The following is a 14,971-nucleotide window of genomic DNA, read 5'->3' as shown; positions in this document are numbered from 1 at the left end:
GAGCAACACACTCACAATTTCTTTCCATTGATACTGCCTGACCTGCTGAGTTCCTCCAGCATTGCTCCAAACACCTGCAGATACCTTTTGCTCCTTGTCTGAATTGGCAGCAGCTCTTTTATAGTGTCATTGAGAATAAACATGGGATAAATGCAGTGTGATTTCATCTCTTCCTATCCAACAAGATACTGATAACCCATCAAGACCTGATGGCATCGAGTACAAAACCTTCTTGTCTTCCCTGCTTTCCTCTGTTCCTCCCTCCTCCCTGATTTGTTGCTAGGTACATCGACTTGATCTTTGGTCTCACATCATTGCCATTCATGCAGAGAAGCTGGATGTCTAGTTTCATGACTATTCAACCCTACTTAACTTGAGCAGACAAGCACTGGGCACCGATGAACTCCCAACCAGCATTCCTAGTGAGAATAATAGATTGGGGGATTCTGCAAACAACATGTTTAATGACCTGCAACTTTGTACCTCTGATTCCCCAGATGAGAAGGTCATGTGTTCCTGCAGGAAGGATACAGTGTCCATCTAATCTTGTGCATCAATTTGGATTAAGAATATGACTCAGAAATAGTAAAATCAAGAACGACTCTGGCTTGAAATCGGTTGACTGGTGCTGTCCCTCAAACAGTAAATGATATATTCATAAGCTGGTGTCTTCCAATGGAATAAATAATTGGGTGATTTTACCTTCCATCAAATTAATTATTGCTTATATTTTAATGATCAAAATCACAATTCATTTCACATTCTTCACTGCCACCCGGAAGAAGTTCAGCACTTCAGTCTTATTGATTATTATTTTAAATATCTTCAGATGAGAATGTGGTGTCCAAGATAATACAGATGATGGTAAACATGATCCCATATGAACATAGTAGTTGACAAGGAAGAGACCATTTAAATTCTTACAAGGTATCTTAACAAGGTGGAGCTGTCAAAATGAAAATTATAGTTGTTCTCTCTTTTATCTCTTATCCGGTGATAAGACTATTGAACGATTCACTTATATGATGACATGCACTCTTGACCTCACAATCTACCTTGTTTGACCTTGCACTTTATTGTCTACCTGCAATGCACTTCCCTGTAGCTGTGACACTTTACTCTGTATTCTGTTATTGTTTTTACCCTGTACTGCCTCAATGCACTCTGTACTAACTCAATGTATCTGCACTGTGTAATGAACTGATCTGTATGAACAGTATGCAAGACAAGTTTTTCACTGTACCTTGGTACAAGTGACAATAATAAAACAATACCAATTTTACTGGTATTTTGAAAAGTGGCTCATTACATCTCATTTTTAAGCACCAGTAAGTTTACTGAGGAAGTGATCGCATTTCAGTTGAATCTAATATCATATCATAACTACCAATTGATTACTTTATAACTTGAATTAAGAAATTAAAATCTTAATTACCTGTTATCATAAACACATCCACCAAAATTTCCAATCATTTTTATGCAAAGTTATTTTTTCACACCTTCAGTTTAAAAAAGTGTTTACCTGAAGCTTTACGTTGGCTCTGCAGAAGTTGTTTATCTGCTCTGTTGCTTTCAACCAGACACAGTTACCTACTTTTTTCTCCCACAAGTTTGTTGCCCTACATAAAGCTCATCTTATCCTTATATTCCAGTCATTATATGACTAACTGATGTCATTCTGCCAACAAGAAACTAACCTATAAGGATGAGTAATTCATGTGTTACTGTGCATGTCAAGGCTGCAGTTTTGTATTCAAAAACAATTCAAATTTCCCATTTACAGGATTGGCACCATTGATAGATATATTAAACTGATAATGGCCATTGCCTCAGACTGAAACTCTCACTGGCGCTCTTTCCTTGTGGCTTCTTGAAAGAAGCTAACAGAAATTAGAAGAGTGATTTTAGAGTAGATTTGAACTCAAAACAATTATAATTGAGACCTGGATTTCTTTGCTAACCATAGCACATTGATCTACTGGCAAATAAAAATCTTCAAGCCTATTTTTATCATCTCAAAGCCATTAGACCTTATTTAATTGCCTCTTTAGTTTTTAACATATCATCAAGCTTCTGTGGTAAATCAGTAAAAAGAGAAACAACATGTAATTATATGGTATCTTGCTTGCCAAGATGTCCCAAAATCCTTTATAGTCAATGATGTACCTTGGAAGTCTAGATGTTAATGTAATGTTAGAAATCCTGCAGCCAAGTTTGCTCAGAGCAAGGTGCATCAGCATTCAGTTAAATAAATGAGCAGAATATTTGTTTAAGGGTTGAGAGAGAAATATTGGGCAGACACTAGAAAGGAAATGAAAACCAGAAGTGGCTTGAAAGTAATGAAAAACACAGTGATGCTGGAGGAACTCAGCAGGCCAGGCAGCATCTGTGGAGAAAAGCAGGTGGTCAACGTTTCGGGTCAGGACCCTTCTTCAGGACTGAAGATAGGAAAAGGGGAAGCCCACTATATATAGGAGGGAAAAGCAGAGCAGTGATAGGTGGACAAAAGAGGGGAGGCAGTGTGGGCACAAGGTGGTAATAGGTAGATGCAGGTAAGAGATAGCGATAGGCAGGTGTGGGGGAGCAGGGGAGTGCAGATCCTCTAGGGGATGGGTTAAAGGTTAGGAGAGAAAGGGAAAAAAAAGGTAGAAGAAAGATGCTAGGAAAGGGAAGAAGAGAAGAAGCATGGTGGGGTGTGGGGGTAGGTTGTGGGTAAGTGGGGTGGGGATTACCTAAAGTGGGAGAATTCAATGTCCAATTCAAGGTTTGAATGTAACATTTCTCATTTCTCCCCTGTAGTATTCAAAGTTGAAAATGTATCTCAGCAAGCCATTGAGGGTCACAGGATCCAAAACACAGCCATGTAGCACCCACATTTTGTGTATAGCATGTGTCAAGTTAATTCCTACAAGGTGCCTGATCTCTGCACATACATTTGCAGTGAAAATCATGCTCGTCACCATGTTGGGAAGGGTATTAATAAGGGTGATTGGACATATCATAGCTTCAATGTTCATGCATTGTTGGTTTGACACTACCTTAGCATCTGCTTGGCTGCAGTACAAATATATATACCAATACAAGATGAACACAGAACATAGAACATTACAGCACAATACAGGCCCTTTGGCCCACGATGTTGTGCCGACATTTTATCCTGCTCTAATGTCTATGTAACACTTCCCTCCCACATAGCCCTCCATTTTTCTATCATCATGTGGCTATCTAAGAGTCTCTCAAATGTCCCCAATGTATCTGCCCCAACAACCTCTGCCGGCAGTGTATTCCACACACCCACCATTCTCTGTGTAAAAGAACTTACCTCTGACATCCCCCTTATACCTTCCCCCAATCACTTTAAAATTAAGCCCCCTCGTGTTAGCCATTTTCACCCTGGGAAAAAGTCTCTGACTGTCCACTCGATCTATGCCTCTTATCATCTTGTACACCTCTATCAAGTCACCTCTCATCCTTCTTCTCTCCAAAGAAAAAGCCCCAGCTCACTCAGCCTATCCTCATAAGACACGGTCTCCAATCCAGGCACCCTGTCTGAAGCTTCCACATCCTTCCTATAATGAGGCAACCAGAACTGAACACAATACTCCAGTTTTATACATCAAATACCAAAATCAGCAAATCGCCTTTGTACATTCCCTTAATATAAGGGCTCACAAGCAATGAACCTTGGGCCAAATTTAACATGTACAAATCTTGGCTTGGCACCCTGAATAAAACCCAGGCATGAATACCACAAACTCCCTCTATTGTGGAGAGTGGAGATCAAAGTAGTGCTGTTAGCAAGAGGATCGCTGAGTTTGGATAGATGGTTGTCAGAGTGTGGTTGGCTGTAAGGAATAGATCATGGACAATCAGAGATAGGATCAGGTGAAGGAGGCAAGGTGGTCTTCAAGTTAGAAGTTTTGAAGTAAACGCTTCCCTGGAGGATCTTGGATGGCAAGGCAGTGACTCAGGCCTCAACTCTCTGGTTAAGAATTACTTTAGTGCTCGAGGGCAGTGCCTGCAGTGGGAATAATAGACACAGTAGAATTTTGTGCAAGTACCTTACTCCAGGGTCGTATACTGGAAAGTGCCCTTGTGCTTGCCTGTTAATCTCCACATGCTGGCAAAGTGCCAGCAACAATTGTGCCCTCGGCCTTCTGCATGGATCTGAAAATGGCTCCCTGAGCCCAATCTTTGGGCACTTTGCCTTTCACATGCTCTTGCCCTGCATGGTGCCACTGACACTGCAGGGAAGGAAGCCTTGTATGCTCTGGAACCTCCCTGTGTCTGGTTCGGACTGCCTCACGGCGAGTGTCGACAGTCTGGGCTGGATCACTGACATGTAACAACAGGGCACTGGCAAAGCAAATCAGGAAGTCAATTCACCCTGGGGTGGGGGCAGAAGATTTATGCTCCACAGAACTGCAGCCACTGCTCTGGATAATTCTCAGGGGGTGGTGAATCTGTGAAATTTGTTTGCTACAGAGGGCTGTGGAGGCCAAGTCACTGGGTGTGTTTAAGGCAAAGGTTGATAGGTCCTTGATTGGTAAAAGTGTTAAGGGTTATGGGGAGAAGGTGGGAGAATGGGGTTGAAAGAAAAATCAGCCATGGCAGAGCAGACTCGATAGACTGAATGGCCTAATTCTGCTTCTATATCTCATGGTCTTATGGAATTACTTGGCATCTGCTGATGCCAAGACCTGGGTCACCAGATGCTTGATCACATCTGTCCTCTTCAGTGTGCTAATGGGGTCGCCCGCCACTGGAGAGAATGGGATCTAAGTTCCATGCAGGTCCTCTGCAAGGTTGGTACTCTACCCCTCCTCACTCTCTGATATTGTGGTCAATACCTCAAGCATGTCATTGGACAAACCATTTGTCTTCCTTCCATAGATTGTCCCATCAAAGCCCCCATCTGAGCTCTGTACAGCAAACTCATGTGACCTTTCCCTCTGGGAGGTTGCTCTTGAAGTACCCTTTCCTCCTGCCCTGCCAGGAGGTGACCCATGCCCAGTGACTTACAATGTGGTACCTGTCTATTTACTCTGCAGCATCTGAGTAGGTAGTTCTTCTCCTTCATCATGTACCTTCTTCATCCTCTGTCACACCAGGTTGCAGATTATGGATAGCTGAATGAAGAAGAATACATGTCAGGACGATGGGGGAGTAGGAATAAACCAGTTAACTTGTTTGGAGATCAGAATAAAGTGCAGGATGAGGAGGAAGTGGGATGAGAGAAGGACTGAGCCATTCACTACTGCAGTCACTCCATTGGTTCTTAAGCCACTCTCCTCCCCATTAAGTTGTGTACCTTCCAATGGTGGCAGATGGCAGTTGAAGTCACATTCACTAACCTGACCATTCATGTAAGGTCATTGAACGTCTGCATCCAGATTCTTCGTACTTGGCTCCACTCACTCACCTCCTGTGTTCTCTACTACCAGTTCTACACAGTGAGTGAGTTTGTCATTTTACAGTCACCCTTATTGAAACCAGTTCCTTTATTTCAGATTATCTACTTAACAAAATTTAATCTCAGTTCCTATGACAGAATTTAACTATGCATCCCCAGATAATTTAATCTACTTATCTGGATTACTAGTCAGAATTTGTAATAACTGACATCTCCTGGGCAGTATGTAATCAATGTGTTATTTTGAAAAAAAATCATAAAGTATATACCGAAGTCCAATACTGGCTTGTTGTACAGCACACAATTTAAAGCCTTGGAAAAAGTGACTGAGCTTGGGATGTTTTCAGTGAATCATAGAGAACCAACCAAATCTAGAGGCATTTATTCTGCATCTTTGAATTTTCTACTTTAATTGCAGTGGTAAATTCAGTTTATTCCACCTTGCAAGTAACAGATATTTACTGATATAACAATTGGCAACTTTAAAGCTTATCTGTTTTCAGTCAATGTCCCACAGCTGTTAAGTTACAACCCAACCCTTAAAGTTCTTTTCTGTGATTGGCTGACCCTCAAGTGCCTGAAACGATTGCTGACTTAACAGCATAAAAACTCATCCTACAGCAGAATGTACCAGACAGAACAAAATTATTTTGGTATTTGTTACCACTTGTTTAGATTCCAAAAGAAAAACTATGCTTGAAGTTATTTATGGTCAACAGGCCAAATAGAGTTTCACAAGGCTGTATCCTGTTCAGAGAGTAAGACTAGAACTCTTAAAAGTTATACTGAAAAGATTTAGGGCAATATTGTTATTATGTTTTGAAACACAGTTGGATTTGATCCCTGTAGTTTCCTGTGGATTTGTGGAGGCATCTTTAAGATGGAGCTTACTTTTGTCTCTTTATTGCTAATAATCATACTAGAAATCAAACGACATTAAGGAACTAAATCTGAATTCTGCACTATCAACAGAAGCATTTTTCTTATGCTCTACTGGAACCTACAACCCCCTTATTCCCCTGGTGGTATGATATAATCTAACACTGCTCCAAATTGCCTCAGTATAGCTTCTATAAATTCCAGCATTGCACTGCTCAGGGGTAGCGTGCAGTCTTGAGAATTCTCTGTGTGTCCCCTATGTTGTCCGTGACTAACATTGGAAAGTTAATCCAACAATTTCTAGGATAATTTCTTCCTCTACAAAAATTTGCAATGCAAATTTCATGACACACAGTGTCCAGTTTTCAATTTGAAACAAAGCCATCTTTAGAATTTGAACAGCCACAAAAATGGGCACTGGGATAGCAAGGTGCCATTGCTTCTGAAGTAAGCAGTGTGTCAACCTTGTACCGACTGATGGTATGTAGATCAGTGCCGATGGAATTTCGTTGTATGCAGTATAACAGGAGGCCAGTAACGATGAACCAACCTGCTCTATTTGAAGCCAGTCTACACCTGTGGAAAAGGAGCTGCATTGTGGCTGCTGCTAGTGGGAGATTTTAAGGGGCAAAACATGTGAAGATCTCTCACATTATCCCGGCTGAGGTTTGGAGAAATGTGTCCTGTGCACTCTGGGCAGAATACTGCCTTCATCCTCCTCTTCTTCCCCCTCTTTCTATTTTTGCAGCAGTTCTGTGTGCCCTCTCATTATTAGAACATGGAGCATTACAGCACAGTACAGGCCCTTCAGCCCACAATGTTGGGCCGACATTTTATTCTGTATTGTAGTCACGTTGTTTCTCCAGACAATGCCTAGAATACATCCGTGACTGAGAGATGCTGATTTGGTGACAAGATTTTAATGCAGGACTAAGTCCATCAGCATTGGGCTAGTGCTCATCCAGAACCTGTCTGAGAGACCCCTCTTCAGCCAGAGGATGGTTGCAATCTGGAATGTACTACCTGGAGGCAGGTACTGTCACACCATATAAGAAGCACCTGGAATCACTAAGGCAGACTATGAACCAAGTACTGGGAAATGGGACGAGTGTAGCTTGGTATTTGATAGTGCCGTGGACATGGTAGGCTGACAGGCTTGATTCTGTGCTGTATAACTCCATGACTCTACTCCCTGTAGAAGTTAGTCATCTTTATGAACGTCTGAAAGAACCAAACGCTTCTTATTTGTTGCTGTGATCAGCACCTAACATGTAAATCGTTAATGATCCCTTTAATTAGCACTTATGAGGTTTTCTTTCTGCTATTAAACCATGCATAATTTTAAAAAAGCACATTTATTAGGACACTGAAGTCTAAAATGGCAGTATTGGTGTAACATCAGTGTTACACGTTGACTGAAGCTATCATCTAGTTGTATTGCAAACCAATAAGCATCAGCCCTCAACAATATGGTAGAATTCATGCTACCAATTAGATACCATTTTCAAACTGAATTGGCATTCAGAGTACCCAAAATTTGAATATTGCACTGAATGTCTACAGAATTGTAACAGTGTCTTTAATCCTCCCGGCCTTTCACTGAGATACACTGAAACATCCCTCGCTTTCACTGTGAAACAACTCCTGCCCTTCGCTCTTCTCATGCTCCACTGGAAAGGGAGGTTCCCTCATCCTTAGCTGTTGTGCTATGACTAAATGATACTAAGCCATTTTTGAATTTATATTAAATAGAACTTGTTTGGTAATAATTTTAGTTGATAGGGTGTTGAAATAATATTCAGAATGTTTTACTAACACATCTGGATATATTCAAGCACTGCCATGTTTTGATATGTTTGATGATGATGTTATTGTGTCATCTCATCTCATTGGTGCTCAATTTGGAGTGAGTTAGCAGGATGTACATTCATACCAGCTGGGCCACTTGAGCAGATCGGCTGTGGTTTGGGTGACAAAGCAGTTCTACTGGTTGAAAGAGCCAGCTCTCAGATCCAATAATAAAAGAATACCCCACCTATGTAACCAGGTGGGATATTAGAAATTCTTAAAACAATTGGAATTTTTATTCTTTTCCAACAATTTTTATATCTCTGCCCAATTCTTATGCAGAAATATGAATTGTTATACAAGAATTAGGCACAGAGTAGGCCATCTGACCCTTTGACCCTGCTTCACCATTTGTCAAGATCCTGGCTGATCTTCAACCTGAGTTCCATGGAGTGAGTATTCACAGTCCCCAGGGTTGAACATGTTTTCCTTCTCTCAGTCCTAGATGGTAAATCCCTTCTTCTGAGATTGTGACCCCTGGTTTTCAATCCTCAGCTGGGGAAATATCTTCCCTGCACTCAGCCTGTCAAGACCTGTAAAAATCTGGAATGAGATCATGTGTCATTCTTTTAAACTCTTGGAAATACAGACCGAGTCAACTCAATCTCTCTTCATGTGACAAACTCCTAGAAAATGGTGTGGTTAATTTTCACTGCAGTCCTTCTCTGGAAACTATATTCTTATTTTAAGGTAAGGAGAGTCAAACTGTGCACAATGGTGCACTCTCACCAGGGCCTTATTCCTTGTGACTTCAAGCCCTTTGCAAGAACAATACCTGAGCAGATTATAGCTGGTCAGTCATCACACTGCTGTATGTAAAGTGATTACACATTTATGATGTGTGGAAAATACTTGGAGATGTCCCAGACATTCTGTGTAAATGCAAATTATAGGTTCAAGTCCCACTTCAGAGATTTGATTACAAATATCTAAACTGAGAGATGCAGAGTGTAGTGGCAGTGCTGCCCTGTTGGAGATTCCATTTTGTGCATGAGACATAAAACTATTATCTGCTCTGCCATCTCAGATAAATGCAATATAAATCTGAAGGGATAAAAGTAGAAAACTGCAGATACTGGTAATTTGAGATAAAATCAGGAAATATTGGAAGTACTCAGCAGGTACAGACAGCATTTGGGATGAGAGGATCAACTTTTATGATCAATAACTTCTCATCAGAACTAGAAACCATTAGAGATAAACAGGATGCAGAAGGAAATTGGAGGGGAGGATAGAAATTTTTAAAAAAGGAGGGCTGGTGAAATGATAAAGATAGGAGAGATTAAATGACTGAAGTGGTGATAGTGCAGTGGGAAAGAAATTGGTAATGGGACAACTAATGAATCAAAAGTTCAGTCTAGAGGAAATGAAATTGGCAGAAGGCAAATAAATATCTGATATTAGAGTGATTGCTGGAAATTAACTGATCCACAAAGGCAAAGGTCTTCTCAGTAACGGAGGCTACATTCTGCGCAGCGGATGTTATGCATTTAATTAAAGACATTCAAGTACATTATAATTTTATGTGGAAAGGTTGTGAAAAGCTTATGTGAAATCATCTGTCTTGCACCCAATCACAGATATGCCCTTTTATTCCCTCCTCCCCTCCTGCATTTCTCTGTATCTTAAAATTGACTTACCTCTTTCCACAGACCTAATGAAAGGTCATTTCCCTGAAGCGTTAGCTGTTTCTGTCTCCATGAATGTTGCTTTCCCTGCCGAATACTTCAAACATTTTCTGATTTTATATTAAACACTGTGGAACTATTTAGAAGAAGAGCAGAGGAATTGTACTTGGTGTCCTGACCAATATTTATCTCTCAAGCAACATCCCAAATACAAATAGTCTTTACTTCTGATGCAGGGTTTTGACCTGAAATGTCAACACTTCCTTTCCCTCTCATACATGCTGCTTGACCCATTGAGTTTCTCCAGCATATTGTTGCTCCGGATTCCAGCATCAGCAGTCTCTTGCGTCTCCGCTTTATTTCTGTGTTTAGCTAGAACTTTGTTCCATATCTCTATGCCTGTGGGCTGCTATGATTACTCAGGTATGTTGCTCAGCATTTTGCTGTTGGACTGTTGGAGTACAACTCCAGGCATGTCAGCAACCTTCCAAAACATCACCACATCACTTGTAGTTTTGTCACAGCCCCAATGTACACACTTCAATTGATTTGAGCGTTAAAAGCCAGCTTTATTTCTGTTGAATGTTCATTTTCAGGGGTAGGGTGCATTCTTTATTGTCACACTCTTGCTGATTTTAGAGGGCCACTCATGAAATAGGTGGACATCTCTCTGTATGACATTGTATTTGTACTGATGGGCAGCAGATTGCCAGAGTAAAGAGAGAAAACATCATGCTAACATAATTGTTTAAATTGCTGTCTTTCTGAGAGGGGAGAACATTCTGGGTTTTTTTTTGCTACAGTGTGCAAATACTGTTAGCAGCCTTAAAAACTATGAAACCTTTGACCTGCATCTGTCTGTCAAAGAAGATAAAATTCTCTTTCAAACCACAGGTTATGTGCAGAATATGGTAATTGTATTTTCTAAATTAACAGCTAAGTGCTAACCTTGTCAGATTCAATGAACCAGGGCAGAAATTGTTGTGTAAGCTCAGAAAAACAGACATCAATCCGAGCAAAGGGCACCCAGGGGACCCAAGGGAAAGGAAATTAAGATATAACATTATTAAAAAAAAAGTGTAGGGATTTCTGTTAGGGTAAAAGAGCTGTGGGGTACATTGTAATTAAAGGCATGGCCAACTGTTTCATATTAATGAAAGTCATTTGAAAACTGCCTCCACATTCTGTTTGCCAGTGGTTGCTGAGATGATCATCACATCTTGAGACCTTGTGTTCAATGATTTGCAAGAGGTTGTAATAAAACTCTGATAGAAAATGAAAAAAAAATGTCAATATCCCTGAAAGATGCTGAGAGCAAAATGAGTAAGTTATGTTGGCACAATTCTTTAGAACAGTCACTTCAAAAGCTTTGATTATTACACGAGTTAGCACCACACAGGTGAGCCAGGCCGTCAAGAAGACAAGCGGCGTTGTAATCAAAGTCATCAAATGTTCTTTTGCCGTTAGTGCACAGACTTTGCTTTGTTCTGTACTCCCATTCACCCTGCTTTAGCACTGTAGGATTTGATGCGGTCCTCACACTCACTCTCCCTGGAGCTATCGAGCTACCTCCAAAGATCCTTCCAGCTCCCACTTCTGTCTGAAGTTTGTCCTTCTGCTTTGGCTCTCACCTGCTCAGTGGCATCTCTTTTACCACTTCCATGGTGCATTCCTGTCCTTCCATAGTCCTACTGGAATTGATGGCTGCTGTTGTGTTTATTATGCTTCATTGCTGCTGATAAATCAAAGTTGAACACCTTAATGAGTGTAACTAAAGATGCGTGTGTTGAATTAAGGGGTGAGATACCAACATTGGATGGCCACTTGCTTGGATCTTGACAGAGCAATACTTCAGGATGGATGTCATTGTATTTTAGGTGGATTGATGAACCTTTTCTGAAAATATGTGGAACGGTTCTAAACCCAAGTGATTTTACTACAACGTGGTGAATTTTGCATGTAACTCATTTTTAAAGATAATCTGAATAACAGAAAGAGGCATTCTTGGTAGGCCTGCTAAACCTTTTATTTATTCATTTTTTAGATCACAGTTGTTGCTGTCAAGTTCAATATTTATTGCCTGTTTCTAACTGTCTTTCAGAAGGTGATGGTGAGCCACCTTCTTGAACCACTGCAGTACTTCTGGTGAAGATAGTCCCCTAGTGCTGTTGGGGAGGGAGTTCCAGGATTCCGACCTGACAATGATCAGCCGAGGAATGTTGGGATCATTGCCCCAGCTACATCGGAAGATTAGATTTTTTTATTAATGCCTCCTCATTCTGCATAACTCACTGCTACGTCAGATGTTTCCCAAACATGCTGTACGTAGGCCTCCAGTCTCAATGGTTCCTGTGTTTTCCTGGTCAGCCTCCCTCCTTGCCATTCACATAGGCAAAGCTCAGTTACCATTCCAACAGACCAAGTCCCTTCATCCATCATTACTGTGCTCATAGACCAACACAGACTTCTGTCCTGATTTTGAAATTCTTCTTCTTGTTTGCACTTCTCGCCGTCATCTTGTCTGTCCCTGTCTTTGGAGCTACAATTCTTTTGTGATATCTGAGCCCTTCCATTTCTGAACACATGTAGTCCCTGATTTACTTTTGTCCTTGTTGGAAGCTGTCATGCCTCAAAGCTCTGAAGTTTCCTCCTGAAACCTCTCCCTTTCTTTTCCTGCTAGTTTCCCTCTGTTCATAAGACCATAAGACACAGGAGCAGAATCAGGCCATACGGCCCATCAGGTCTGCTCCGCCATTCAATCATGGCTGATTTTTTTTTAATCCATTTTCCCGCCTTCTCCCTGTAATGCTTAACCCCCTTATCGATCAAGAACCCATCAATCTCTGCCTTAAATGCACCCAATATTTGATATTCACTGCCATTTACTTCTCTCTCAGCTCTTTTTACCATCACGCTTATCACCTGACCTTCACAGCCCTCTGTGGCAACGAATTCCACAGATTCACCACTGTTACACAGCTTCCACTATTCCTTAGGAGGAAACTTCAGAGCTTTGAGTCATGACAGCTTCCAACAAGGACGAAAATAAATCAGGGACTACATGAGTTCAGAAATGGAAGGGCTCAGATCTTAATATCTTCTTAGAAAGATTAAAAACAAGTTATATTCGATCACTATTACTACGAAATACCTTGGGACATTTTAAAACATTTAAAGCCTCCATATAATTGTTATGCAGCCTCAGGAGGCAGTGTTTCCATTAGCTTGCATGTAGATATGGACAGTTCTTGGAGATATGGTTGGTTTATCAATGAAGTAACAACTTTAACCATCCATTTTCAAAATTAACACACTCAAAACATCCAAGCAGAACTAACAATGAATAAGAACTAGAAACACAAACAAAACTGAGAGAAATAAAATAGAGAATCTTTAACATACTCAGCAGGTCAGGCATCAAAGGGAAAGATAGAATTTGAGATTGTCAGCTCTTCTTCAGAACAGGGAAACTGAGAGATGAAGAAAGTTTTAAATTATAAAGAAAGGGGGAGGAGAATAGAGAGCAGGGAAGGTTTGTCATTGGATGGAAGGCAGGAGAAACTGAATGATTGAGGTGATGGTAAAGACAGCTGAGAGAGAATTAAATGGCAGTGAACATCAAATATGAGTCCAGAGGGGGGTTGATGATGTGTGGAATGTGAGGGGAATAAATGGAAGAAGATGAATAAAAGCTGTAAAAGCTGGACATATGAGATACAATGACTGGAATGGTTGGTTACCTGAAATTGTTGAATTCACTGCTGAGTCTGGGAGATTACAATGTCCTGAGTCAGAAGGTGAGGTGCTGTTCCCTGAGTTTCTGTTAAGATTTGTTGGAACAGTGAAGGAGATTGAAAACTAAAAGTTGAGAGTAGAAGTGAAATGGAAACTTAAAGTAAAACTAAGGCTCTCCCTTGTGGATTGAATGGAAGTGTTCCTCCAAGCAGTCACCTCATCTGTGTTTGATTTTCACAGAGGATCACATCATGACTGAGAGGCTTGGTCTTTGAAAGTTGAAATGTCAAGGGTAAAAGCTCATGTGTGGGCCTGTGCCAACAGTCTGGGCACTGCCAAATGAATCTAGTGAGAATCAAAATGTAAATGTTTCTTTGATGCAGCCACAACAGTTACATCTTGTTTGTCAGTTATTCACAGACAGACACCTCTTGAAGTTTCGATCATGAGTACATAGCACTGGTGTATTGGTTTTGCAAGTTCAGAAAACAGCTGAACCTTTGATTCTTTGTGACAGCTATCTATCGGCAGTACATGATTTCCTGATGAATTTTGGTTATTCTCTGACTGAGATAAAGACCAACTAAATTCAAGGCACAAGGTTTCTTTGTGCAGATATAACATCAGAGTACGGTGAATTCTGGAGAACTGAAATAAGATAACGAATGCTGGAAATTTTCTTCAGGTCACGTACTGCACTCACTGCATTACACCAAGGAGATAAAATGACAAAACAACGAATAGCTTGCTGATCGTATTTCTTCAGTTCCAGTTTTGAAGCTGAACCCCTGGTTGTTTGCAATTTTAATTCTCTATCACAGACCCAATAGTATCTCTTTGACCTCAGCCTATACACTTATAATGAAGCTTGAAGGAGAATGTTGAGGAGTGGCATCTCATTTTTTGAATAATTAGTTTCCCACCTTCTGGAGTTTTATGATTTTAGATCATAATCACTGCTTCCATTTCTTTCAGACACCAGCTGCTGCTAATGGTCCTGCCACTTACACATCCTCTAGACTCATTTTTTATTTCTAAATTGCCACGTCACTACTTCCTTTATGCCATCATCCCTCCTGTTCTACAATCTCTCCAACCTTCAGCCCTGTCATATAACTTTCTTTTGTTCCCCCCTTCTCTCTTTGTAGCGGCTTCAAACCTTTTCCAGTTCCTGTGAAAATTTATCAACATGAAACATTCACTGTTTCTCTCTTCACCAACGCTGCCTGGCTTTTGGGATATTTCCAGAATTGTTCTGTTTATTTCTTGCCTGTTTACACGTCTTCAGGAATTACTTAAATCCCTGATACGTGAACTTAAAAAAAGTGACTGAACAGTGTGTGGATTTGACAGAAAATCTGCCCAGTGTGCAGTTTTGATTAGACATATGTTGTCCATGACATATATAGACTTGGGGCATGTGAGAAGTCTGTTTCTGTAACCACATTCTTGTTTTCTTCCCTTAGCC

This window comes from Pristis pectinata, chromosome 23 (assembly GCF_009764475.1).
Source record: "Pristis pectinata isolate sPriPec2 chromosome 23, sPriPec2.1.pri, whole genome shotgun sequence".
Taxonomy (NCBI): domain Eukaryota; kingdom Metazoa; phylum Chordata; class Chondrichthyes; order Rhinopristiformes; family Pristidae; genus Pristis; species Pristis pectinata.
The sequence above is the reverse complement of the archived record's forward strand: the minus strand, read 5'-3'. Positions refer to the sequence as shown.